The sequence below is a fragment of the Aulonocara sp. 'chitande type north' Nkhata Bay genome, linkage group LG18 (genome assembly GCF_057382095.1).
Source record: "Aulonocara sp. 'chitande type north' Nkhata Bay isolate Kocher_YH1m ecotype deep benthic linkage group LG18, A_spYH_male_GT1.1, whole genome shotgun sequence".
Classification (NCBI taxonomy): Eukaryota; Metazoa; Chordata; class Actinopteri; order Cichliformes; family Cichlidae; genus Aulonocara; species Aulonocara sp. 'chitande type north' Nkhata Bay.
This window is the reverse complement of record NC_141361.1, coordinates 4,327,869-4,352,220: the sequence shown is the minus strand read 5'-3', so window position 1 is coordinate 4,352,220 and position 24,352 is coordinate 4,327,869. Positions and strand designations below refer to the sequence as shown.

General features: G+C 45.5%; 16 non-coding genes and 2 pseudogenes across 16 annotated transcripts; all 18 read left to right on the top strand.

Annotated features, from left to right (window-relative positions):
- Positions 1–1,079: 1,079 nt before the first annotated feature.
- LOC147307694 (U1 spliceosomal RNA) lies at positions 1,080–1,258 on the top strand (annotated as a pseudogene).
- A 1,548-nt stretch (positions 1,259–2,806) lies between these two features.
- On the top strand, positions 2,807–2,943 carry LOC147307693 (U1 spliceosomal RNA; annotated as a pseudogene).
- Positions 2,944–3,801: 858 nt separating this feature from the next.
- Positions 3,802–3,965, top strand: LOC147307692 (U1 spliceosomal RNA). The gene has a single exon (XR_015126276.1). It is a non-coding gene; the product is annotated as a U1 spliceosomal RNA (small nuclear RNA).
- Positions 3,966–4,823: 858 nt separating this feature from the next.
- Positions 4,824–4,987, top strand: LOC147307691 (U1 spliceosomal RNA). Its single transcript, XR_015126275.1, has one exon. It is a non-coding gene; the product is annotated as a U1 spliceosomal RNA (small nuclear RNA).
- Positions 4,988–5,846: 859 nt separating this feature from the next.
- LOC147307690 (U1 spliceosomal RNA) lies at positions 5,847–6,010 on the top strand. Its single transcript, XR_015126274.1, has one exon. It is a non-coding gene; the product is annotated as a U1 spliceosomal RNA (small nuclear RNA).
- An 858-nt stretch (positions 6,011–6,868) lies between these two features.
- Positions 6,869–7,032, top strand: LOC147307689 (U1 spliceosomal RNA). The gene has a single exon (XR_015126273.1). It is a non-coding gene; the product is annotated as a U1 spliceosomal RNA (small nuclear RNA).
- Positions 7,033–7,890: 858 nt separating this feature from the next.
- On the top strand, positions 7,891–8,054 carry LOC147307688 (U1 spliceosomal RNA). Its single transcript, XR_015126272.1, has one exon. It is a non-coding gene; the product is annotated as a U1 spliceosomal RNA (small nuclear RNA).
- Positions 8,055–8,912: 858 nt separating this feature from the next.
- On the top strand, positions 8,913–9,076 carry LOC147307687 (U1 spliceosomal RNA). Its single transcript, XR_015126271.1, has one exon. It is a non-coding gene; the product is annotated as a U1 spliceosomal RNA (small nuclear RNA).
- An 858-nt stretch (positions 9,077–9,934) lies between these two features.
- On the top strand, positions 9,935–10,098 carry LOC147307686 (U1 spliceosomal RNA). The gene has a single exon (XR_015126258.1). It is a non-coding gene; the product is annotated as a U1 spliceosomal RNA (small nuclear RNA).
- Positions 10,099–10,932: 834 nt separating this feature from the next.
- Positions 10,933–11,096, top strand: LOC147307685 (U1 spliceosomal RNA). Its single transcript, XR_015126279.1, has one exon. It is a non-coding gene; the product is annotated as a U1 spliceosomal RNA (small nuclear RNA).
- An 833-nt stretch (positions 11,097–11,929) lies between these two features.
- On the top strand, positions 11,930–12,093 carry LOC147307684 (U1 spliceosomal RNA). Its single transcript, XR_015126270.1, has one exon. It is a non-coding gene; the product is annotated as a U1 spliceosomal RNA (small nuclear RNA).
- An 833-nt stretch (positions 12,094–12,926) lies between these two features.
- Positions 12,927–13,090, top strand: LOC147307683 (U1 spliceosomal RNA). The gene has a single exon (XR_015126269.1). It is a non-coding gene; the product is annotated as a U1 spliceosomal RNA (small nuclear RNA).
- Positions 13,091–13,923: 833 nt separating this feature from the next.
- LOC147307682 (U1 spliceosomal RNA) lies at positions 13,924–14,087 on the top strand. The gene has a single exon (XR_015126277.1). It is a non-coding gene; the product is annotated as a U1 spliceosomal RNA (small nuclear RNA).
- Positions 14,088–14,941: 854 nt separating this feature from the next.
- LOC147307681 (U1 spliceosomal RNA) lies at positions 14,942–15,105 on the top strand. The gene has a single exon (XR_015126264.1). It is a non-coding gene; the product is annotated as a U1 spliceosomal RNA (small nuclear RNA).
- An 834-nt stretch (positions 15,106–15,939) lies between these two features.
- On the top strand, positions 15,940–16,103 carry LOC147307680 (U1 spliceosomal RNA). The gene has a single exon (XR_015126305.1). It is a non-coding gene; the product is annotated as a U1 spliceosomal RNA (small nuclear RNA).
- An 833-nt stretch (positions 16,104–16,936) lies between these two features.
- Positions 16,937–17,100, top strand: LOC147307679 (U1 spliceosomal RNA). Its single transcript, XR_015126294.1, has one exon. It is a non-coding gene; the product is annotated as a U1 spliceosomal RNA (small nuclear RNA).
- Positions 17,101–17,959: 859 nt separating this feature from the next.
- LOC147307678 (U1 spliceosomal RNA) lies at positions 17,960–18,123 on the top strand. The gene has a single exon (XR_015126287.1). It is a non-coding gene; the product is annotated as a U1 spliceosomal RNA (small nuclear RNA).
- An 833-nt stretch (positions 18,124–18,956) lies between these two features.
- Positions 18,957–19,120, top strand: LOC147307677 (U1 spliceosomal RNA). Its single transcript, XR_015126278.1, has one exon. It is a non-coding gene; the product is annotated as a U1 spliceosomal RNA (small nuclear RNA).
- Positions 19,121–24,352: the final 5,232 nt, after the last annotated feature.

The following is a 24,352-nucleotide window of genomic DNA, read 5'->3' as shown; positions in this document are numbered from 1 at the left end:
TTAGCTGGTGTCAATCCAACTTTAATGTGTTCCATGTCAGTCCGTTTTAGGGAAAAAGTGTTAAGTGGTTTCATTTAATTTTGAAATACTCCCGCATGGATGAGCGATTTGGAGTCTAGCAGAGTTATCACGAATAGCATATGATCTTCAGATATAATCCAATCAACCTTGCATTTAACCCGATTGAACATCCAGTTACCTCAGACTACTTCTAAGTTGTACATGTTAACGGTCTCATCATCACTCTGTGCTGCAGCGAACTGGATCTGTGGCACAGAATAGTTGATGGCCATGTTGTTCTCCTGCTTTGCAGCTTTGTTTGAGTCTGAATTGCGGCTTAAACGTGCAAAACTAAGAAAAGCAGATCAAAATTTTCTTCTTGTTGTTATTTAATGGTGGTTGGCAACCAGCAAAAGGAGCATTAACCACCTCGAGCAATATTTTGTATCCCCATTGTTGTTTAGAAAGTGAATACCCGACGTGTGCGTCATACGTCACGTTGTATGTAAGAAGAAGGTGTGGTGTCGGCTATCGCACCAGTCACATTAAAAAGCTTTAAAAACGTAACAATTGCTTTAAAAACACAACCCAACGCGCTAAACTGTTATAATGTGTTACATTATCACATATATCCAGGACATCTCTTCTGAACCTAGACGAAGTGGTGCTACAAAGGAATTATTTCTTTAGGAGAGTGCATTTAATAGCAGTCTGGCCTGCCACAAAATGCACCTCTAAAAATACAGTTTCTGCTTGTCCCAGAATTTATTAATTTTGAGAGTGAATTGTAGGACTGATGCTGGTTAGTGGTGTAGGTTTCATGGATGTGACACCTTAACTTGTGTAAAATGACGACCAGAGCATATTATTAGGTTAGTTCACTGTAGTTAGGCAGAGGTGTCTTAAAAAGTACCACCTTATACAAAACAAATGAAGGTCCAGTATAAGAAAGAATAAGAAGAGAAAAAAGGAACACCCTGCTAAATGAAGTCATTTTTAAACATTTCTCTAAATGTAGCCATTAGTTTTTGTTGCTGGCCATACAAAAAATAAGTATACTTCAATTATATTTCCCAAGTATACCTCACCTAGTACGTATACTAATAATGCTTCTTGGGACTATATTGGCCCCGTTTTAGTACAGGGCGAGGCTCAGCCATTGCACTGCGGTTGTGCTGACCCCTGTGAATTCCCCAAATGCGGGAATCTCAACTGCATAATTTGTGGTACTGGGGGACTGCGTTCGCGCTCTCCCCTCACTCTTGTGTCCAGCAGCAAAGATTTATGTGTCTGCTCTTCTCTCGGTGTGGCCTTTGAACTGGGACAAAATGCGATGGCGTGCTCACGTCACTGGATTCAGGCATTATGCGTGTTAGGCACCATCAGCCAGAGTGCTGCATGTGGAAAGGGGACCCCTGTCTCCCACGCTGGCAACTCATACTTACCTGGCAGGGGAAATACCATGATCACGAAGGTGGTTCACCCAGGGCAAGGGAATACAATACAAGGGAAACTGTTGAACTGGAAAGATAGGGAACTCTCCTTTATAGGTAAGGTTCTGGTAATAAAAGCTGAAGTAATAGCTTCTATAGCCTTTTTGGCAACGACGTTGCCAATCCCTTATGAAATATTAACTTCATTGAGGAAGGTGATGTTTCAGTTCCTATGGGGAGGTCAACATGAGAGAGCAAAGAGGGAAGTTATGTACAAACCAGTAGGGAAAGGGGGGAGAGCAGTACCAGAATTAGAGTCCAAGTGCAATGCGATGTTTATCACCCCAATTCTTAAGGCATGTTTTAGTGATCCTAAAGATAAACTTTGGCCATACTTTACTAAGTTTTGGGTGGGTCGGAAAGTTTTGCAGACGTGGGGTGTGCGCCCCCCCATTAACGTGCCCTTCTCTGAACAATATCCTGTAATCTACAAGGTAGTGTTTAGTTTGCTGAAACGCCTCCAGACTAGGATAACCCTTCAGGAGATAACGCGCGCAACTATAGAGGAGACATTGTTTCCAACAGGTAGAATGTCACCGATAGGAAAATTGCGTGAAACTCACACTAAAATGGCTTGGGGTAATGTAAATAACAAATGCCTGCTAAATCCTCATAAAGACTTAGCGTGGCAAGCCGTTCAAGAATGTTTGCCGACAAGAGCTTTTTTGAAAAAAAGGGAGTGCACGAGGAGTGCCCAATGTCCAAGAAAGAGGTGTGGAGGTGACGAAACGGTTAAACATTTATTTTGGGAATGTTTTTTTGCGCAAAAAGTGTGGGGCCTATTAAGACAGTGGTTGAAAGATTTAAGTAAAGAAGAGTTGACATATGAACTTATAATGTATGGGATTTTGGAAAAAACCGGGGAAAAAAGGGAAATGTGTTGGTGGATAATGGTGAATTGTGTTAAAGATGCTCTGTGGAGAGCGAGAAACATTTGTGTATTTAAAAAATATGAAATATCTGAAAGAGTCGTAATCAATAGTATGGTTTGTTTGTTAAAGGATTACATTATGAGAATCTCAGTTGGAGATAATGAAGAAGACAAAAGAAAGATGTGGAAAGTACCAAGGAAGTATTTGAATATTTTGCATGTAGGATAATGTGAGAGTATTGTGCGTTTGTTTTACTTGACCTTTGTGTTTGTTTTGTGAGAGTATTGTGTGTTTGTTTTACTTGACCTTTGTGTTTGTTTTTTTCCCTTTGTGGGTTTCCCCATCTTGGGTTTTGATTTCAGAGTCTTGGTTGTTTATTTGTTTTTATTTTTTCACGAATGAACAGATGTAATTTTTGATTTTGAACAATAGAACTCTTTGAAAATTGAAATTGGTTCACCCAGGGCGAGGCTCAGCCATTGCACTACGGTTGTGCTGACCCCTGTGAATTCCCCAAATGCGGGAATCTCAACTGCATAATTTGTGGTAGTGGGGGACTGCGTTCGCGCTCTCCCCTCACTCTTGTGTCCAAAAGCAAAGATCCATGGCTGTATCCCAATTCAGGGTCTGCATCCTTAAAGGCCGCATTTTAAGGCCGATTACGTCACCGTGAGGCGACAAAGGCTGTCCCAATTCGAAGGCTGCTCGAAATGCGGCCCTCAAATGCGTCCTTCATTTCCCTGAATTTTAAGGACGTGGCGGAGTAGACTTCGCGGCCCAACATATCCCAGAATGCATAGCGCCGCAGTGGGTGTGGATAATTTTGCCGAAAAAAAACGGCGGACGAGGGGCAGCCGAAGAGTAAACTTTAAGTAAGTACTGAATATTATGTCACTTATTTATGTGCAAATGTTTAATAACGAAGAACATGAAAACATTACTGTTGGCCACATGTCGGCAAAGTTATGTGACATTAGTGACGTTTGTACTAACTTGGTTTTAAAGCCTTTACTTTAAAAAAAAATACGCCGTTCAATAGCTGACCTTAATCTTACAGAGAATGATCAAAGCTCATGTAGAAACAAACAAACAAATGAACAAAAGATTTTCTCCTTCAATTCCTTCAAACAATGCTGTATGTAGCGTTTCCAGCTGTTAGTATCATGGTTGCTAGGCAACCTGGGCATCGCAACGGAGGCTAGACCGTCACATTTCACAAGCCTCGCACTTCCGGCCTTAGCGGTCTTTAAGTACGCGGCCCTTGAGGATTGTTGAGGCTGCGTACTTTAAGGCTGCAGACCCTGAATTGGGATACAGCCGATGTGTCTGCTCTTCTCTCGGTGTGCCCTTTAAACTGGCACAAAATGTGTGTTAGGCACCATCAGCCAGAGTGCTGGATGTGGAAAGGGGACCCCTGTCTCCCACGCTGGCAACTCATACTTACCTGGCAGGGGAGATACCATGATCACGAAGGTGGTTCACCCAGGGCGAGGCTCAACCATTGCACTGCGGTTGTGCTGACCCCTGTGAATTCCCCAAATGCGGGAATCTCAACTGCATAATTTGTGGTAGTGGGGGACTGCGTTCGCGCTCTCCCCTCACTCTTGTGTCCGAAAGCAAAGATCCATGGCTGTATCCCAATTCAGGGTCTGCATCCTTAAAGGCCGCATTTTAAGGCCGATTACGTCACCGTGAGGCGACAAAGGCTGTCCCAATTCGAAGGCTGCTCGAAATGCGGCCCTCAAATGCGTCCTTCATTTCCCTGAATTTTAAGGACGTGGCGGAGTAGACTTCGCGGCCCAACATATCCCAGAATGCATAGCGCCGCAGTGGGTGTGGATAATTTTGCCGAAAAAAAACGGCGGACGAGGGGCAGCCGAAGAGTAAACTTTAAGTAAGTACTGAATATTATGTCACTTATTTATGTGCAAATGTTTAATAACGAAGAACATGAAAACATTACTGTTGGCCACATGTCGGCAAAGTTATGTGACATTAGTGACGTTTGTACTAACTTGGTTTTAAAGCCTTTACTTTAAAAAAAAATACGCCGTTCAATAGCTGACCTTAATCTTACAGAGAATGATCAAAGCTCATGTAGAAACAAACAAACAAATGAACAAAAGATTTTCTCCTTCAATTCCTTCAAACAATGCTGTATGTAACGTTTCCAGCTGTTAGTATCATGGTTGCTAGGCAACCTGGGCATCGCAACGGAGGCTAGACCGTCACATTTCACAAGCCTCGCACTTCCGGCCTTAGCGGTCTTTAAGTACGCAGCCCTTGAGGATCGTTGAGGCTGCGTACTTTAAGGCTGCAGACCCTGAATTGGGATACAGCCGATGTGTCTGCTCTTCTCTCGGTGTGCCCTTTGAACTGGCACAAAATGTGTGTTAGGCACCATCAGCCAGAGTGCTGGATGTGGAAAGGGGACCCCTGTCTCCCACGCTGGCAACTCATACTTACCTGGCAGGGGAGATACCATGATCACGAAGGTGGTTCACCCAGGGCGAGGCTCAACCATTGCACTGCGGTTGTGCTGACCCCTGTGAATTCCCCAAATGCGGGAATCTCAACTGCATAATTTGTGGTAGTGGGGGACTGCGTTCGCGCTCTCCCCTCACTCTTGTGTCCAAAAGCAAAGATCCATGGCTGTATCCCAATTCAGGGTCTGCAGCCTTAAAGGCCGCATTTTAAGGCCGATTACGTCACCGTGAGGCGACAAAGGCTGTCCCAATTCGAAGGCTGCTCGAAATGCGGCCCTCAAATGCGTCCTTCATTTCCCTGAATTTTAAGGACGTGGCGGTGTAGACTTCGCGGCCCAACATATCCCAGAATGCATAGCGCCGCAGTGGGTGTGGATAATTTTGCCGAAAAAAAACGGCGGACGAGGGGCAGCCGAAGAGTAAACTTTAAGTAAGTACTGAATATTATGTCACTTATTTATGTGCAAATGTTTAATAACGAAGAACATGAAAACATTACTGTTGGCCACATGTCGGCAAAGTTATGTGACATTAGTGACGTTTGTACTAACTTGGTTTTAAAGCCTTTACTTTAAAAAAAAAATACGCCGTTCAATAGCTGACCTTAATCTTACAGAGAATGATCAAAGCTCATGTAGAAACAAACAAACAAATGAACAAAAGAATTTCTCCTTCAATTCCTTCAAACAATGCTGTATGTAGCGTTTCCAGCTGTTAGTATCATGGTTGCTAGGCAACCTGGGCATCGCAACGGAGGCTAGACCGTCACATTTCACAAGCCTCGCACTTCCGGCCTTAGCAGTCTTTAAGTACGCGGCCCTTGAGGATTGTTGAGGCTGCGTACTTTAAGGCTGCAGACCCTGAATTGGGATACAGCCGATGTGTCTGCTCTTCTCTCGGTGTGCCCTTTGAACTGGCACAAAATGTGTGTTAGGCACCATCAGCCAGAGTGCTGGATGTGGAAAGGGGACCCCTGTCTCCCACGCTGGCAACTCATACTTACCTGGCAGGGGAGATACCATGATCACGAAGGTGGTTCACCCAGGGCGAGGCTCAACCATTGCACTGCGGTTGTGCTGACCCCTGTGAATTCCCCAAATGCGGGAATCTCAACTGCATAATTTGTGGTAGTGGGGGACTGCGTTCGCGCTCTCCCCTCACTCTTGTGTCCAAAAGCAAAGATCCATGGCTGTATCCCAATTCAGGGTCTGCAGCCTTAAAGGCCGCATTTTAAGGCCGATTACTTCACCGTGAGGCGACAAAGGCTGTCCCAATTCGAAGGCTGCTCGAAATGCGGCCCTCAAATGCGTCCTTCATTTCCCTGAATTTTAAGGACGTGGCGGTGTAGACTTCGCGGCCCAACATATCCCAGAATGCATAGCGCCGCAGTGGGTGTGGATAATTTTGCCGAAAAAAAACGGCGGACGAGGGGCAGCCGAAGAGTAAACTTTAAGTAAGTACTGAATATTATGTCACTTATTTATGTGCAAATGTTTAATAACGAAGAACATGAAAACATTACTGTTGGCCACATGTCGGCAAAGTTATGTGACATTAGTGACGTTTGTACTAACTTGGTTTTAAAGCCTTTACTTTAAAAAAAAATACGCCGTTCAATAGCTGACCTTAATCTTACAGAGAATGATCAAAGCTCATGTAGAAACAAACAAACAAATGAACAAAAGATTTTCTCCTTCAATTCCTTCAAACAATGCTGTATGTAGCGTTTCCAGCTGTTAGTATCATGGTTGCTAGGCAACCTGGGCATCGCAACGGAGGCTAGACCGTCACATTTCACAAGCCTCGCACTTCCGGCCTTAGCGGTCTTTAAGTACGCGGCCCTTGAGGATCGTTGAGGCTGCGTACTTTAAGGCTGCAGACCCTGAATTGGGATACAGCCGATGTGTCTGCTCTTCTCTCGGTGTGCCATTTAAACTGGCACAAAATGTGTGTTAGGCACCATCAGCCAGAGTGCTGGATGTGGAAAGGGGACCCCTGTCTCCCACGCTGGCAACTCATACTTACCTGGCAGGGGAGATACCATGATCACGAAGGTGGTTCACCCAGGGCGAGGCTCAACCATTGCACTGCGGTTGTGCTGACCCCTGTGAATTCCCCAAATGCGGGAATCTCAACTGCATAATTTGTGGTAGTGGGGGACTGCGTTCGCGCTCTCCCCTCACTCTTGTGTCCAAAAGCAAAGATCCATGGTTGTATCCCAATTCAGGGTCTGCATCCTTAAAGGCTGCATTTTAAGGGCGATTACGTCACCGTGAGGCGACAAAGGCTGTCCCAATTCGAAGGCTGCTCGAAATGCGGCCCTCAAATGCGTCCTTCATTTCCCTGAATTTTAAGGACGTGGCGGTGTAGACTTCGCGGCCCAACATATCCCAGAATGCATAGCGCCGCAGTGGGTGTGGATAATTTTGCCGAAAAAAAACGGCGGACGAGGGGCAGCCGAAGAGTAAACTTTAAGTAAGTACTGAATATTATGTCACTTATTTATGTGCAAATGTTTAATAACGAAGAACATGAAAACATTACTGTTGGCCACATGTCGGCAAAGTTATGTGACATTAGTGACGTTTGTACTAACTTGGTTTTAAAGCCTTTACTTTAAAAAAAAATACGCCGTTCAATAGCTGACCTTAATCTTACAGAGAATGATCAAAGCTCATGTAGAAACAAACAAACAAATGAACAAAAGATTTTCTCCTTCAATTCCTTCAAACAATGCTGTATGTAGCGTTTCCAGCTGTTAGTATCATGGTTGCTAGGCAACCTGGGCATCGCAACGGAGGCTAGACCGTCACATTTCACAAGCCTCGCACTTCCGGCCTTAGCAGTCTTTAAGTACGCGGCCCTTGAGGATTGTTGAGGCTGCGTACTTTAAGGCTGCAGACCCTGAATTGGGATACAGCCGATGTGTCTGCTCTTCTCTCGGTGTGCCCTTTGAACTGGCACAAAATGTGTGTTAGGCACCATCAGCCAGAGTGCTGGATGTGGAAAGGGGACCCCTGTCTCCCACGCTGGCAACTCATACTTACCTGGCAGGGGAGATACCATGATCACGAAGGTGGTTCACCCAGGGCGAGGCTCAACCATTGCACTGCGGTTGTGCTGACCCCTGTGAATTCCCCAAATGCGGGAATCTCAACTGCATAATTTGTGGTAGTGGGGGACTGCGTTCGCGCTCTCCCCTCACTCTTGTGTCCAAAAGCAAAGATCCATGGCTGTATCCCAATTCAGGGTCTGCAGCCTTAAAGGCCGCATTTTAAGGCCGATTACTTCACCGTGAGGCGACAAAGGCTGTCCCAATTCGAAGGCTGCTCGAAATGCGGCCCTCAAATGCGTCCTTCATTTCCCTGAATTTTAAGGACGTGGCGGTGTAGACTTCGCGGCCCAACATATCCCAGAATGCATAGCGCCGCAGTGGGTGTGGATAATTTTGCCGAAAAAAAACGGCGGACGAGGGGCAGCCGAAGAGTAAACTTTAAGTAAGTACTGAATATTATGTCACTTATTTATGTGCAAATGTTTAATAACGAAGAACATGAAAACATTACTGTTGGCCACATGTCGGCAAAGTTATGTGACATTAGTGACGTTTGTACTAACTTGGTTTTAAAGCCTTTACTTTAAAAAAAAATACGCCGTTCAATAGCTGACCTTAATCTTACAGAGAATGATCAAAGCTCATGTAGAAACAAACAAACAAATGAACAAAAGATTTTCTCCTTCAATTCCTTCAAACAATGCTGTATGTAGCGTTTCCAGCTGTTAGTATCATGGTTGCTAGGCAACCTGGGCATCGCAACGGAGGCTAGACCGTCACATTTCACAAGCCTCGCACTTCCGGCCTTAGCAGTCTTTAAGTACGCGGCCCTTGAGGATTGTTGAGGCTGCGTACTTTAAGGCTGCAGACCCTGAATTGGGATACAGCCGATGTGTCTGCTCTTCTCTCGGTGTGCCCTTTGAACTGGCACAAAATGTGTGTTAGGCACCATCAGCCAGAGTGCTGGATGTGGAAAGGGGACCCCTGTCTCCCACGCTGGCAACTCATACTTACCTGGCAGGGGAGATACCATGATCACGAAGGTGGTTCACCCAGGGCGAGGCTCAACCATTGCACTGCGGTTGTGCTGACCCCTGTGAATTCCCCAAATGCGGGAATCTCAACTGCATAATTTGTGGTAGTGGGGGACTGCGTTCGCGCTCTCCCCTCACTCTTGTGTCCAAAAGCAAAGATCCATGGCTGTATCCCAATTCAGGGTCTGCAGCCTTAAAGGCCGCATTTTAAGGCCGATTACTTCACCGTGAGGCGACAAAGGCTGTCCCAATTCGAAGGCTGCTCGAAATGCGGCCCTCAAATGCGTCCTTCATTTCCCTGAATTTTAAGGACGTGGCGGTGTAGACTTCGCGGCCCAACATATCCCAGAATGCATAGCGCCGCAGTGGGTGTGGATAATTTTGCCGAAAAAAAACGGCGGACGAGGGGCAGCCGAAGAGTAAACTTTAAGTAAGTACTGAATATTATGTCACTTATTTATGTGCAAATGTTTAATAACGAAGAACATGAAAACATTACTGTTGGCCACATGTCGGCAAAGTTATGTGACATTAGTGACGTTTGTACTAACTTGGTTTTAAAGCCTTTACTTTAAAAAAAAATACGCCGTTCAATAGCTGACCTTAATCTTACAGAGAATGATCAAAGCTCATGTAGAAACAAACAAACAAATGAACAAAAGATTTTCTCCTTCAATTCCTTCAAACAATGCTGTATGTAGCGTTTCCAGCTGTTAGTATCATGGTTGCTAGGCAACCTGGGCATCACAACGGAGGCTAGACCGTCACATTTCACAAGCCTCGCACTTCCGGCCTTAGCGGTCTTTAAGTACGCGGCCCTTGAGGATCGTTGAGGCTGCGTACTTTAAGGCTGCAGACCCTGAATTGGGATACAGCCGATGTGTCTGCTCTTCTCTCGGTGTGCCCTTTGAACTGGCACAAAATGTGTGTTAGGCACCATCAGCCAGAGTGCTGGATGTGGAAAGGGGACCCCTGTCTCCCACGCTGGCAACTCATACTTACCTGGCAGGGGAGATACCATGATCACGAAGGTGGTTCACCCAGGGTGAGGCTCAACCATTGCACTGCGGTTGTGCTGACCCCTGTGAATTCCCCAAATGCGGGAATCTCAACTGCATAATTTGTGGTAGTGGGGGACTGCGTTCGCGCTCTCCCCTCACTCTTGTGTCCAAAAGCAAAGATCCATGGTTGTATCCCAATTCAGGGTCTGCATCCTTAAAGGCCGCATTTTAAGGGCGATTACGTCACCGTGAGGCGACAAAGGCTGTCCCAATTCAAATGCGTCCTTCATTTCCCTGAATTTTAAGGACGTGGCGGTGTAGACTTCGCGGCCCAACATATCCCAGAATGCATAGCGCCGCAGTGGGTGTGGATAATTTTGCCGAAAAAAAACGGCGGACGAGGGGCAGCCGAAGAGTAAACTTTAAGTAAGTACTGAATATTATGTCACTTATTTATGTGCAAATGTTTAATAACGAAGAACATGAAAACATTACTGTTGGCCACATGTCGGCAAAGTTATGTGACATTAGTGACGTTTGTACTAACTTGGTTTTAAAGCCTTTACTTTAAAAAAAAAATACGCCGTTCAATAGCTGACCTTAATCTTACAGAGAATGATCAAAGCTCATGTAGAAACAAACAAACAAATGAACAAAAGATTTTCTCCTTCAATTCCTTCAAACAATGCTGTATGTAGCGTTTCCAGCTGTTAGTATCATGGTTGCTAGGCAACCTGGGCATCGCAACGGAGGCTAGACCGTCACATTTCACAAGCCTCGCACTTCCGGCCTTAGCGGTCTTTAAGTACGCGGCCCTTGAGGATCGTTGAGGCTGCGTACTTTAAGGCTGCAGACCCTGAATTGGGATACAGCCGATGTGTCTGCTCTTCTCTCGGTGTGCCCTTTGAACTGGCACAAAATGTGTGTTAGGCACCATCAGCCAGAGTGCTGGATGTGGAAAGGGGACCCCTGTCTCCCACGCTGGCAACTCATACTTACCTGGCAGGGGAGATACCATGATCACGAAGGTGGTTCACCCAGGGCAAGGCTCAACCATTGCACTGCGGTTGTGCTGACCCCTGTGAATTCCCCAAATGCGGGAATCTCAACTGCATAATTTGTGGTAGTGGGGGACTGCGTTCGCGCTCTCCCCTCACTCTTGTGTCCAAAAGCAAAGATCCATGGTTGTATCCCAATTCAGGGTCTGCATCCTTAAAGGCCGCATTTTAAGGGCGATTACGTCACCGTGAGGCGACAAAGGCTGTCCCAATTCAAATGCGTCCTTCATTTCCCTGAATTTTAAGGACGTGGCGGTGTAGACTTCGCGGCCCAACATATCCCAGAATGCATAGCGCCGCAGTGGGTGTGGATAATTTTGCCGAAAAAAAACGGCGGACGAGGGGCAGCCGAAGAGTAAACTTTAAGTAAGTACTGAATATTATGTCACTTATTTATGTGCAAATGTTTAATAACGAAGAACATGAAAACATTACTGTTGGCCACATGTCGGCAAAGTTATGTGACATTAGTGACGTTTGTACTAACTTGGTTTTAAAGCCTTTACTTTAAAAAAAAATACGCCGTTCAATAGCTGACCTTAATCTTACAGAGAATGATCAAAGCTCATGTAGAAACAAACAAACAAATGAACAAAAGATTTTCTCCTTCAATTCCTTCAAACAATGCTGTATGTAGCGTTTCCAGCTGTTAGTATCATGGTTGCTAGGCAACCTGGGCATCGCAACGGAGGCTAGACCGTCACATTTCACAAGCCTCGCACTTCCGGCCTTAGCGGTCTTTAAGTACGCGGCCCTTGAGGATCGTTGAGGCTGCGTACTTTAAGGCTGCAGACCCTGAATTGGGATACAGCCGATGTGTCTGCTCTTCTCTCGGTGTGCCCTTTGAACTGGCACAAAATGTGTGTTAGGCACCATCAGCCAGAGTGCTGGATGTGGAAAGGGGACCCCTGTCTCCCACGCTGGCAACTCATACTTACCTGGCAGGGGAGATACCATGATCACGAAGGTGGTTCACCCAGGGCGAGGCTCAACCATTGCACTGCGGTTGTGCTGACCCCTGTGAATTCCCCAAATGCGGGAATCTCAACTGCATAATTTGTGGTAGTGGGGGACTGCGTTCGCGCTCTCCCCTCACTCTTGTGTCCAAAAGCAAAGATCCATGGTTGTATCCCAATTCAGGGTCTGCATCCTTAAAGGCCGCATTTTAAGGGCGATTACGTCACCGTGAGGCGACAAAGGCTGTCCCAATTCAAATGCGTCCTTCATTTCCCTGAATTTTAAGGACGTGGCGGTGTAGACTTCGCGGCCCAACATATCCCAGAATGCATAGCGCCGCAGTGGGTGTGGATAATTTTGCCGAAAAAAAACGGCGGACGAGGGGCAGCCGAAGAGTAAACTTTAAGTAAGTACTGAATATTATGTCACTTATTTATGTGCAAATGTTTAATAACGAAGAACATGAAAACATTACTGTTGGCCACATGTCGGCAAAGTTATGTGACATTAGTGACGTTTGTACTAACTTGGTTTTAAAGCCTTTACTTTAAAAAAAAATACGCCGTTCAATAGCTGACCTTAATCTTACAGAGAATGATCAAAGCTCATGTAGAAACAAACAAACAAATGAACAAAAGATTTTCTCCTTCAATTCCTTCAAACAATGCTGTATGTAGCGTTTCCAGCTGTTAGTATCATGGTTGCTAGGCAACCTGGGCATCGCAACGGAGGCTAGACCGTCACATTTCACAAGCCTCGCACTTCCGGCCTTAGCGGTCTTTAAGTACGCGGCCCTTGAGGATCGTTGAGGCTGCGTACTTTAAGGCTGCAGACCCTGAATTGGGATACAGCCGATGTGTCTGCTCTTCTCTCGGTGTGCCCTTTGAACTGGCACAAAATGTGTGTTAGGCACCATCAGCCAGAGTGCTGGATGTGGAAAGGGGACCCCTGTCTCCCACGCTGGCAACTCATACTTACCTGGCAGGGGAGATACCATGATCACGAAGGTGGTTCACCCAGGGCGAGGCTCAACCATTGCACTGCGGTTGTGCTGACCCCTGTGAATTCCCCAAATGCGGGAATCTCAACTGCATAATTTGTGGTAGTGGGGGACTGCGTTCGCGCTCTCCCCTCACTCTTGTGTCCAAAAGCAAAGATCCATGGTTGTATCCCAATTCAGGGTCTGCATCCTTAAAGGCCGCATTTTAAGGGCGATTACGTCACCGTGAGGCGACAAAGGCTGTCCCAATTCAAATGCGTCCTTCATTTCCCTGAATTTTAAGGACGTGGCGGTGTAGACTTCGTGGCCCAACATATCCCAGAATGCATAGCGCCGCAGTGGGTGTGGATAATTTTGCCGAAAAAAAACGGCGGACGAGGGGCAGCCGAAGAGTAAACTTTAAGTAAGTACTGAATATTATGTCACTTATTTATGTGCAAATGTTTAATAACGAAGAACATGAAAACATTACTGTTGGCCACATGTCGGCAAAGTTATGTGACATTAGTGACGTTTGTACTAACTTGGTTTTAAAGCCTTTACTTTAAAAAAAAATACGCCGTTCAATAGCTGACCTTAATCTTACAGAGAATGATCAAAGCTCATGTAGAAACAAACAAACAAATGAACAAAAGATTTTCTCCTTCAATTCCTTCAAACAATGCTGTATGTAGCGTTTCCAGCTGTTAGTATCATGGTTGCTAGGCAACCTGGGCATCGCAACGGAGGCTAGACCGTCACATTTCACAAGCCTCGCACTTCCGGCCTTAGCGGTCTTTAAGTACGCGGCCCTTGAGGATCGTTGAGGCTGCGTACTTTAAGGCTGCAGACCCTGAATTGGGATACAGCCGATGTGTCTGCTCTTCTCTCGGTGTGCCATTTAAACTGGCACAAAATGTGTGTTAGGCACCATCAGCCAGAGTGCTGGATGTGGAAAGGGGACCCCTGTCTCCCACGCTGGCAACTCATACTTACCTGGCAGGGGAGATACCATGATCACGAAGGTGGTTCACCCAGGGCGAGGCTCAACCATTGCACTGCGGTTGTGCTGACCCCTGTGAATTCCCCAAATGCGGGAATCTCAACTGCATAATTTGTGGTAGTGGGGGACTGCGTTTGCGCTCTCCCCTCACTCTTGTGTCCAAAAGCAAAGATCCATGGCTGTATCCCAATTCAGGGTCTGCAGCCTTAAAGGCCGCATTTTAAGGCCGATTACGTCACCGTGAGGCGACAAAGGCTGTCCCAATTCGAAGGCTGCTCGAAATGCGGCCCTCAAATGCGTCCTTCATTTCCCTGAATTTTAAGGACGTGGCGGTGTAGACTTCGCGGCCCAACATATCCCAGAATGCATAGCGCCGCAGTGGGTGTGGATAATTTTGCCGAAAAAAAACGGCGGACGAGGGGCAGCCGAAGAGTAAACTTTAAGTACTGAATATTATGTCACTTATTTATGTGCAAATGTTTAATAACGAAGAACATGAAAACATTACTGTTGGCCACATGTCGGCAAAGTTATGTGACATTAGTGACGTTTGTACTAACTTGGTTTTAAAGCCTTTACTTTAAAAAAAAATACGCCGTTCAATAGCTGACCTTAATCTTACAGAGAATGATCAAAGCTCATGTAGAAACAAACAAACAAATGAACAAAAGATTTTCCCCTTCAATTCCTTCAAACAATGCTGTATGTAGCGTTTCCAGCTGTTAGTATCATGGTTGCTAGGCAACCTGGGCATCGCAACGGAGGCTAGACCGTCACATTTCACAAGCCTCGCACTTCCGGCCTTAGCGGTCTTTAAGTACGCGGCCCTTGAGGATCGTTGAGGCTGCGTACTTTAAGGCTGCAGACCCTGAATTGGGATACAGCCGATGTGTCTGCTCTTCTCTCGGTGTGCCCTTTGAACTGGCACAAAATGTGTGTTAGGCACCATCAGCCAGAGTGCTGGATGTGGAAAGGGGACCCCTGTCTCCCACGCTGGCAACTCATACTTACCTGGCAGGGGAGATACCATGATCACGAAGGTGGTTCACCCAGGGCGAGGCTCAACCATTGCACTGCGGTTGTGCTGACCCCTGTGAATTCCCCAAATGCGGGAATCTCAACTGCATAATTTGTGGTAGTGGGGGACTGCGTTCGCGCTCTCCCCTCACTCTTGTGTCCAAAAGCAAAGATCCATGGTTGTATCCCAATTCAGGGTCTGCATCCTTAAAGGCCGCATTTTAAGGGCGATTACGTCACCGTGAGGCGACAAAGGCTGTCCCAATTCAAATGCGTCCTTCATTTCCCTGAATTTTAAGGACGTGGCGGTGTAGACTTCGCGGCCCAACATATCCCAGAATGCATAGCGCCGCAGTGGGTGTGGATAATTTTGCCGAAAAAAAACGGCGGACGAGGGGCAGCCGAAGAGTAAACTTTAAGTAAGTACTGAATATTATGTCACTTATTTATGTGCAAATGTTTAATAACGAAGAACATGAAAACATTACTGTTGGCCACATGTCGGCAAAGTTATGTGACATTAGTGACGTTTGTACTAACTTGGTTTTAAAGCCTTTACTTTAAAAAAAAAATACGCCGTTCAATAGCTGACCTTAATCTTACAGAGAATGATCAAAGCTCATGTAGAAACAAACAAACAAATGAACAAAAGATTTTCTCCTTCAATTCCTTCAAACAATGCTGTATGTAGCGTTTCCAGCTGTTAGTATCATGGTTGCTAGGCAACCTGGGCATCGCAACGGAGGCTAGACCGTCACATTTCACAAGCCTCGCACTTCCGGCCTTAGCGGTCTTTAAGTACGCGGCCCTTGAGGATCGTTGAGGCTGCGTACTTTAAGGCTGCAGACCCTGAATTGGGATACAGCCGATGTGTCTGCTCTTCTCTCGGTGTGCCCTTTGAACTGGCACAAAATGTGTGTTAGGCACCATCAGCCAGAGTGCTGGATGTGGAAAGGGGACCCCTGTCTCCCACGCTGGCAACTCATACTTACCTGGCAGGGGAGATACCATGATCACGAAGGTGGTTCACCCAGGGCGAGGCTCAACCATTGCACTGCGGTTGTGCTGACCCCTGTGAATTCCCCAAATGCGGGAATCTCAACTGCATAATTTGTGGTAGTGGGGGACTGCGTTCGCGCTCTCCCCTCACTCTTGTGTCCAAAAGCAAAGATCCATGGTTGTATCCCAATTCAGGGTCTGCATCCTTAAAGGCCGCATTTTAAGGGCGATTACGTCACCGTGAGGCGACAAAGGCTGTCCCAATTCAAATGCGTCCTTCATTTCCCTGAATTTTAAGGACGTGGCGGTGTAGACTTCGCGGCCCAACATATCCCAGAATGCATAGCGCCGCAGTGGGTGTGGATAATTTTGCCGAAAAAAAACGGCGGACGAGGGGCAGCCGAAGAGTAAACTTTAAGTAAGTACTGAATATTATGTCACTTATTTATGTGCAAATGTTTAATAACGAAGAACATGAAAACATTACTGTTGGCCACATGTCGGCAAAGTTATGTGACATTAGTGACGTTTGTACTAACTTGGTTTTAAAGCCTTTACTTTAAAAAAAAATACGCCGTTCAATAGCTGACCTTAATCTTACAGAGAATGATCAAAGCTCATGTAGAAACAAACAAACAAATGAACAAAAGATTTTCTCCTTCAATTCCTTCAAACAATGCTGTATGTAGCGTTTCCAGCTGTTAGTATCATGGTTGCTAGGCAACCTGGGCATCGCAACGGAGGCTAGACCGTCACATTTCACAAGCCTCGCACTTCCGGCCTTAGCGGTCTTTAAGTACGCGGCCCTTGAGGATCGTTGAGGCTGCGTACTTTAAGGCTGCAGACCCTGAATTGGGATACAGCCGATGTGTCTGCTCTTCTCTCGGTGTGCCATTTAAACTGGCACAAAATGTGTGTTAGGCACCATCAGCCAGAGTGCTGGATGTGGAAAGGGGACCCCTGTCTCCCACGCTGGCAACTCATACTTACCTGGCAGGGGAGATACCATGATCACGAAGGTGGTTCACCCAGGGCGAGGCTCAACCATTGCACTGCGGTTGTGCTGACCCCTGTGAATTCCCCAAATGCGGGAATCTCAACTGCATAATTTGTGGTAGTGGGGGACTGCGTTCGCGCTCTCCCCTCACTCTTGTGTCCAAAAGCAAAGATCCATGGCTGTATCCCAATTCAGGGTCTGCAGCCTTAAAGGCCGCATTTTAAGGCCGATTACGTCACCGTGAGGCGACAAAGGCTGTCCCAATTCGAAGGCTGCTCGAAATGCGGCCCTCAAATGCGTCCTTCATTTCCCTGAATTTTAAGGACGTGGCGGTGTAGACTTCGCGGCCCAACATATCCCAGAATGCATAGCGCCGCAGTGGGTGTGGATAATTTTGCCGAAAAAAAACGGCGGACGAGGGGCAGCCGAAGAGTAAACTTTAAGTAAGTACTGAATATTATGTCACTTATTTATGTGCAAATGTTTAATAACGAAGAACATGAAAACATTACTGTTGGCCACATGTCGGCAAAGTTATGTGACATTAGTGACGTTTGTACTAACTTGGTTTTAAAGCCTTTACTTTAAAAAAAAAATACGCCGTTCAATAGCTGACCTTAATCTTACAGAGAATGATCAAAGCTCATGTAGAAACAAACAAACAAATGAACAAAAGATTTTCTCCTTCAATTCCTTCAAACAATGCTGTATGTAGCGTTTCCAGCTGTTAGTATCATGGTTGCTAGGCAACCTGGGCATCGCAACGGAGGCTAGACCGTCACATTTCACAAGCCTCGCACTTCCGGCCTTAGCGGTCTTTAAGTACGCGGCCCTTGAGGATCGTTGAGGCTGCGTACTTTAAGGCTGCAGACCCTGAATTGGGATACAGCCGATGTGTCTGCTCTTCTCTCGGTGTGCCCTTTGAACTGGCACAAAATGTGTGTTAGGCACCATCAGCCAGAGTGCTGGATGTGGAAAGGGGACCCCTGTCTCCCACGCTGGCAACTCATACTTACCTGGCAGGGGAGATACCATGATCACGAAGGTGGTTCACCCAGGGCGAGGCTCAACCATTGCACTGCGGTTGTGCTGACCCCTGTGAATTCCCCAAATGCGGGAATCTCAACTGCATAATTTGTGGTAGTGGGGGACTGCGTTCGCGCTCTCCCCTCACTCTTGTGTCCAAAAGCAAAGATCCATGGTTGTATCCCAATTCAGGGTCTGCATCCTTAAAGGCCGCATTTTAAGGGCGATTACGTCACCGTGAGGCGACAAAGGCTGTCCCAATTCAAATGCGTCCTTCATTTCCCTGAATTTTAAGGACGTGGCGGTGTAGACTTCGCGGCCCAACATATCCCAGAATGCATAGCGCCGCAGTGGGTGTGGATAATTTTGCCGAAAAAAAACGGCGGACGAGGGGCAGCCGAAGAGTAAACTTTAAGTAAGTACTGAATATTATGTCACTTATTTATGTGCAAATGTTTAATAACGAAGAACATGAAAACATTACTGTTGGCCACATGTCGGCAAAGTTATGTGACATTAGTGACGTTTGTACTAACTTGGTTTTAAAGCCTTTACTTTAAAAAAAAATACGCCGTTCAATAGCTGACCTTAATCTTACAGAGAATGATCAAAGCTCATGTAGAAACAAACAAACAAATGAACAAAAGATTTTCTCCTTCAATTCCTTCAAACAATGCTGTATGTAGCGTTTCCAGCTGTTAGTATCATGGTTGCTAGGCAACCTGGGCATCGCAACGGAGGCTAGACCGTCACATTTCACAAGCCTCGCACTTCCGGCCTTAGCGGTCTTTAAGTACGCGGCCCTTGAGGATCGTTGAGGCTGCGTACTTTAAGGCTGCAGACCCTGAATTGGGATACAGCCGATGTGTCTGCTCTTCTCTCGGTGTGCCATTTAAACTGGCACAAAATGTGTGTTAGGCACCATCAGCCAGAGTGCTGGATGTGGAAAGGGGACCCCTGTCTCCCACGCTGGCAACTCATACTTACCTGGCAGGGGAGATACCATGATCACGAAGGTGGTTCACCCAGGGCGAGGCTCAACCATTGCACTGCGGTTGTGCTGACCCCTGTGAATTCCCCAAATGCGGGAATCTCAACTGCATAATTTGTGGTAGTGGGGGACTGCGTTCGCGCTCTCCCCTCACTCTTGTGTTCAAAAGCAAAGATCCATGGCTGTATCCCAATTCAGGGTCTGCAGCCTTAAAGGCCGCATTTTAAGGCCGATTACTTCACCGTGAGGCGACAAAGGCTGTCCCAATTCAAATGCGTCCTTCATTTCCCTGAATTTTAAGGACGTGGCGGAGTAGACTTCGCGGCCCAACATATCCCAGAATGCATAGCGCCGCAGTGGGTGTGGATAATTTTGCCGAAAAAAAACGGCGGACGAGGGGCAGCCGAAGAGTAAACTTTAAGTAAGTACTGAATATTATGTCACTTATTTATGTGCAAATGTTTAATAACGAAGAACATGAAAACATTACTGTTGGCCACATGTCGGCAAAGTTATGTGACATTAGTGACGTTTGTACTAACTTGGTTTTAAAGCCTTTACTTTAAAAAAAAATACGCCGTTCAATAGCTGACCTTAATCTTACAGAGAATGATCAAAGCTCATGTAGAAACAAACCCTGCAGACCCTGAATTGGGATACAGCCGATGTGTCTGCTCTTCTCTCGGTGTGCCATTTAAACTGGCACAAAATGTGTGTTAGGCACCATCAGCCAGAGTGCTGGATGTGGAAAGGGGACCCCTGTCTCCCACGCTGGCAACTCATACTTACCTGGCAGGGGAGATACCATGATCACCAAGGTGGAGAACATCAAAATGACACCGTTATCCGGTAGAGAGACCAAAGCTGTGACAGTGATTATGCACTCTGAATACGTGAGAATGGAAGACATTAAGACCTGGTTGTCTTTCAAATGTATGGTGAAGAGATGTTTGGAGTTAAAAGATGAAGACGGAATTAGAACTGGAGCATATCGTTTCTACGTCCACCTGCAGAGAGATGAGACCTCGGGTGATTTGATCCACCTGCCCCCAATTATCCAATTGGTAGCAATCAGAGGATATGTTTTCTACCCGGGGCAACCGAAGACATGCCGCAAATGTGGCGGTAATGACCATTTACCTGCAGAGTGTGAGAATGTAGTCTGCAAAAACTGTAAAAGTGAAGAGCACACTACAATTGAATGTCCTGTTCCGCGGAAATGTAACCTTTGTGGGGGTGATGGACATACTTTTAGGGCATGCCCCCAATCCTACGCAAATAAAGTGAAAAAACCTCATTAACAACTAATTGAGGAGATGCCAGTCTTAATTGGAGGAAGTCTGCCAGCTGTTGAAGAGGTAATTAACAATCAAGTCAACGAGTTCCAGCAAGAAGAAGTTGAGGACCAAACGACCTTCAGCTGGGGTGGGGAACAAGTTGAAGTGCTCCCCCCCCTCCTCCCAAGTGATCACCAGTGAGGATGTAGTGACGGAGGAGAAGAAAGTATCTCAAATAGATACGGAGCCTAAGACACAGGACGAGGTCCAGGAGGAGATGACCGTGCCTTCGGGTACTCATACCACTTCACAGCCATCGACATCCCAAGAGTGCAGAGACATGCTTGACTACATGTTTTCTGAGATTTCAACGTTACAATCAAACAAAACTATCACTTTGGAAGAAGAAGGTTTTTCATTACCACCTTGTGACATTGAAGATAACATAACTATTTTTTCTGAATTGCTACCACAAGTAAATGTAAGTGTAGCACCGACATCACAAAAACGACAGATAAACACTTCAACGGAATCGTCTACAGGGATTTTGGAATCAGAAAGTGGGGACCAAATAGACTCCTCGTCAATACCCGTACTGGAAGAACAAAGACTGATATCTACTCAGGGAGTTGTTCGTGAAAGTCAACAGGAAGGTAATGACGTGAGCGCCCCCTTTACGGCATGGCTCCCACGGAAAAAGAAAAAGAAGAAGGTAAAAACATAGTAAGAGACTTTATTAATAAAGCCAGAGAGTAAAAGATTCCACCTATTTAGTACAAACATAAACTCCTTCTATGTATCGACAATCAACACAAGGGGGTTGAACGATGCAGTGAAGTGTCAATCCGTCTTTAACGTGTTACACGAAACAGGTGGGGACATTTGTCTTCTACAAGAATGTGCCCTTCCCTTTATGGACAATTATACAAAGTTCACAAATCGATGGACATATGGCCAATCTCTTTGGTCAGGGGATAATCAAAATCGGATGTCTGGTATAGGTATTTTGATCAACAATAAAACAGTTAAGATAGAAAAAGTGGAGGTTGTGGTGGACGGAAGAGCTTTATGTATGGATGTAGAAATAAACAGGAGTAAAATCAGGATTATTAACGTCTACGGACACACAGATTCGAGAGAACGGGCAGCATTATTTCAGCTGTTACAACCATTTCTTTGTAATAGAAGACAGGTAATATTGGGTGGGGATTTTAACTGTACACCGGAAATAAGTGGAATCCAGGGTGCGGCCCCAACAGTGAAGAAAGATTCAAGTACTTGTGCTTTAGACAACCTAATTAAAGACGGTAAATTAAAAGACGTGTTCAGAGTTCTTAACCCGTCAGACCCTGGATACACCTGGTCTAATAATAAGTCCTCTTCACGGATTGACTTTCTGTTTGCCAGTGAAAGCTTAATACCCCTATCATGTAAAGTGGAACCAGTACCTTTTTCTGATCACCATAAGGTAATGTGTGGATTCAGGATTCAAACTTCCTTTCAGTCGGCCCCAGGCCCATGGAAACTAAACCTGAATCTTTTGAAAGACGGTAAAGTGACGGGAAGATATAAACTTAAATTACAGCAATGGGTCTCCCTACAACCACTATATGAATCTGTAGAGGAATGGTGGGAGAGTATAAAGATTAGGACCCAAGTATTTTTTAGTCTTGAAGGGAAAAGGCAGGCAAAGAGGAGGCGACAATGGTTATTGAGAAAGCAAGCAAAATTACAAAGGTTCTATAACCTTCTGAATTTGGGCTTTGATGTTAGCGAAGAGATTACGAATCTGAAAAAAGAAATGATGGTTTCTTTAAACGAGAAAAGCAAGGGAGTATTAATACGGAGTAGAGTAAAACATGTGGAAGAAAATGAAAAATGCACGAGATACTTCTTTAAAAAATTGTATAAAGCTAAGCCCGCAATTGACACCCTTATAAATGAAGAAGGGAAAGAAGTGAAAAGCACTCAAGCAATTTTAAAGGTAGTACATTCCTTTTACACCAATTTGTACAAAGAACAAAGTGTTGATGAGGAGACTGTAGAATCCTTTATCTCTAAGTTAACACAAAAATTAGACCCAGAAGATAGTATAATTTTAGACGAAAATATAACAGTAGAGGAAATCACAAGAGCCATGGAAAGTATGCAAGATAATAAGTCACCAGGTATGGATGGCTTACCTAAGGAATACTACCAGGCCTTTTGGGAACAACTTAGCCCCTCGTTGTGTAAGGTTTATAAAGAAGCGTGGGATAAAGGCGTATGGCCAACGCCCATGTATACTGGAGTGATTTCCCTACTATGGAAAAAGGGTACCAAAAAAAATTTGAGAAACTGGAGACCACTGAAATTGTTAGGGGTAGATATTAAGATTTTATCTAAAGCCCTTTTTTTCCGTCTACAAACAGTAGTATCTAAGTTAGTTGGAACGGAACAAACATGTGGGATACAAGGTCGTAAAATTACAGATAGTCTAGCGATTATAAGGGACAGTTACCTCTATAGTTTAGAGTGGAACATCCCCCTTTGTATGTTAGGTCTGGATCTAGAAAAGGCCTTTGACAACGTCAGTCACGCCTTTCTGATGAAAGTTCTTGATAGTTTAGGATTTGGGGAAGGGTTTAGGAGATGGACCCAGGTGTTATATACTGGATGTAGTAGTGTTGTCGTTGTGAATGGGGTACAGACCGCTACGGTCCCAGTGAAATCTGGAGTAAGACAGGGATGTCCCTTGTCCCCTATTTTGTTTATATTGGTGATGGAGCCACTGGCATGCGCACTAAGAGCTAATGATCTAATTAAGGGGCTGATCCCACCGGGTAGCGGAGGGTTGGAAATAAAATTCTCCATGTATATGGACGATATAACTCTGCTGCTTACAGACAATAAGTCGATTGAAGTAAGTTTGGCAGTTTGTGAAGCTTTTACAAAAGCCTCAGGGATGAAAATTAATAAAGAGAAGAGTGAGGTGATTTACTTTAAGTGGTGGGAGATTAAAGAAAATGGGGATTGCAAGAAAAAACCAGAAACGTTGAAAATTTTAGGGGTGGAAATAGGAGAAAATATGAGAATTAAGTGTAGCCGAGTGGTAAATTAATAATAATATTTTCCATTTCAGTTAACCAAATATCCATTTAAGGTTCAAAAAGGGGTCTTAAAATGTTGTTTCTTTGTTTCCATGTATGGTAAGACAAGAATGTTATTGGGTAATTTAATGTTATTGCTGGTGCTATTTCTTTGGTTATCTGCATGTTGTGTGCACTTGAAGCTGTTAATTTTATAGGTTTGTGTAGTTGCATATTGTGGTCACTGGGGGGGGGGGGCAGTGCTTAAGGGTTAACTGCAGTTTTCCAAAAAAAACTTAACAAGAAATGCATCTTGGGACTTCCTGTTTACTTTTCTTTTTGTTGTGGATGTGGAACGGGAATGTTGTGAAGGAGTTAAATTGTTGGTAAGGAATTGTTAAATATGCACATAACTCATTGAAACATATTGTTATAATTGTAGTGCAGTGGCAAAACGTCAGTATTTTAACAAGATGATGTATTTCTTAAATGTATGATGCAAAGGACCTGTATGTGCAGCGTGGAGCGGCCATTTTCTCCATGCAAGGGATAATTTGAGCGCCTAGTTCTCTCCCATCTCAAGACCCTCACGGCCCCCCTCCTGGACCCCCTGCAGTTTGCATATAGAGCCAACAGGTCTGTAGACGACGCCATCAACATGGCCCTACACTTCATCCTGCAGCATCTGGACTCCCCAGGAACCTACGCCAGGATCCTGTTTGTGGACTTCAGCTCTGCCTTCAACACCATTCTTCCAGACCATCTCCGAGGCAAGCTTTCCCAGATGAATGTGCCTGATCCCATCTGCCGGTGGATCACTGACTTCCTGACGGACAGGAAGCAGCACGTGAGGCTGGGAAAGAATGTCTCGGACTCCCGGACCATCAGCACCGGCTCCCCTCAGGGCTGTGTTCTTTCTCCTCTGCTCTTCTCCCTGTACACCAACTGCTGCACCTCCACCCACCAGTCTGTCAAGCTAATCAAGTTCGCAGATGACACCACCGTCATTGGGCTCATCTCGGACGGGGACGAGTCTGCC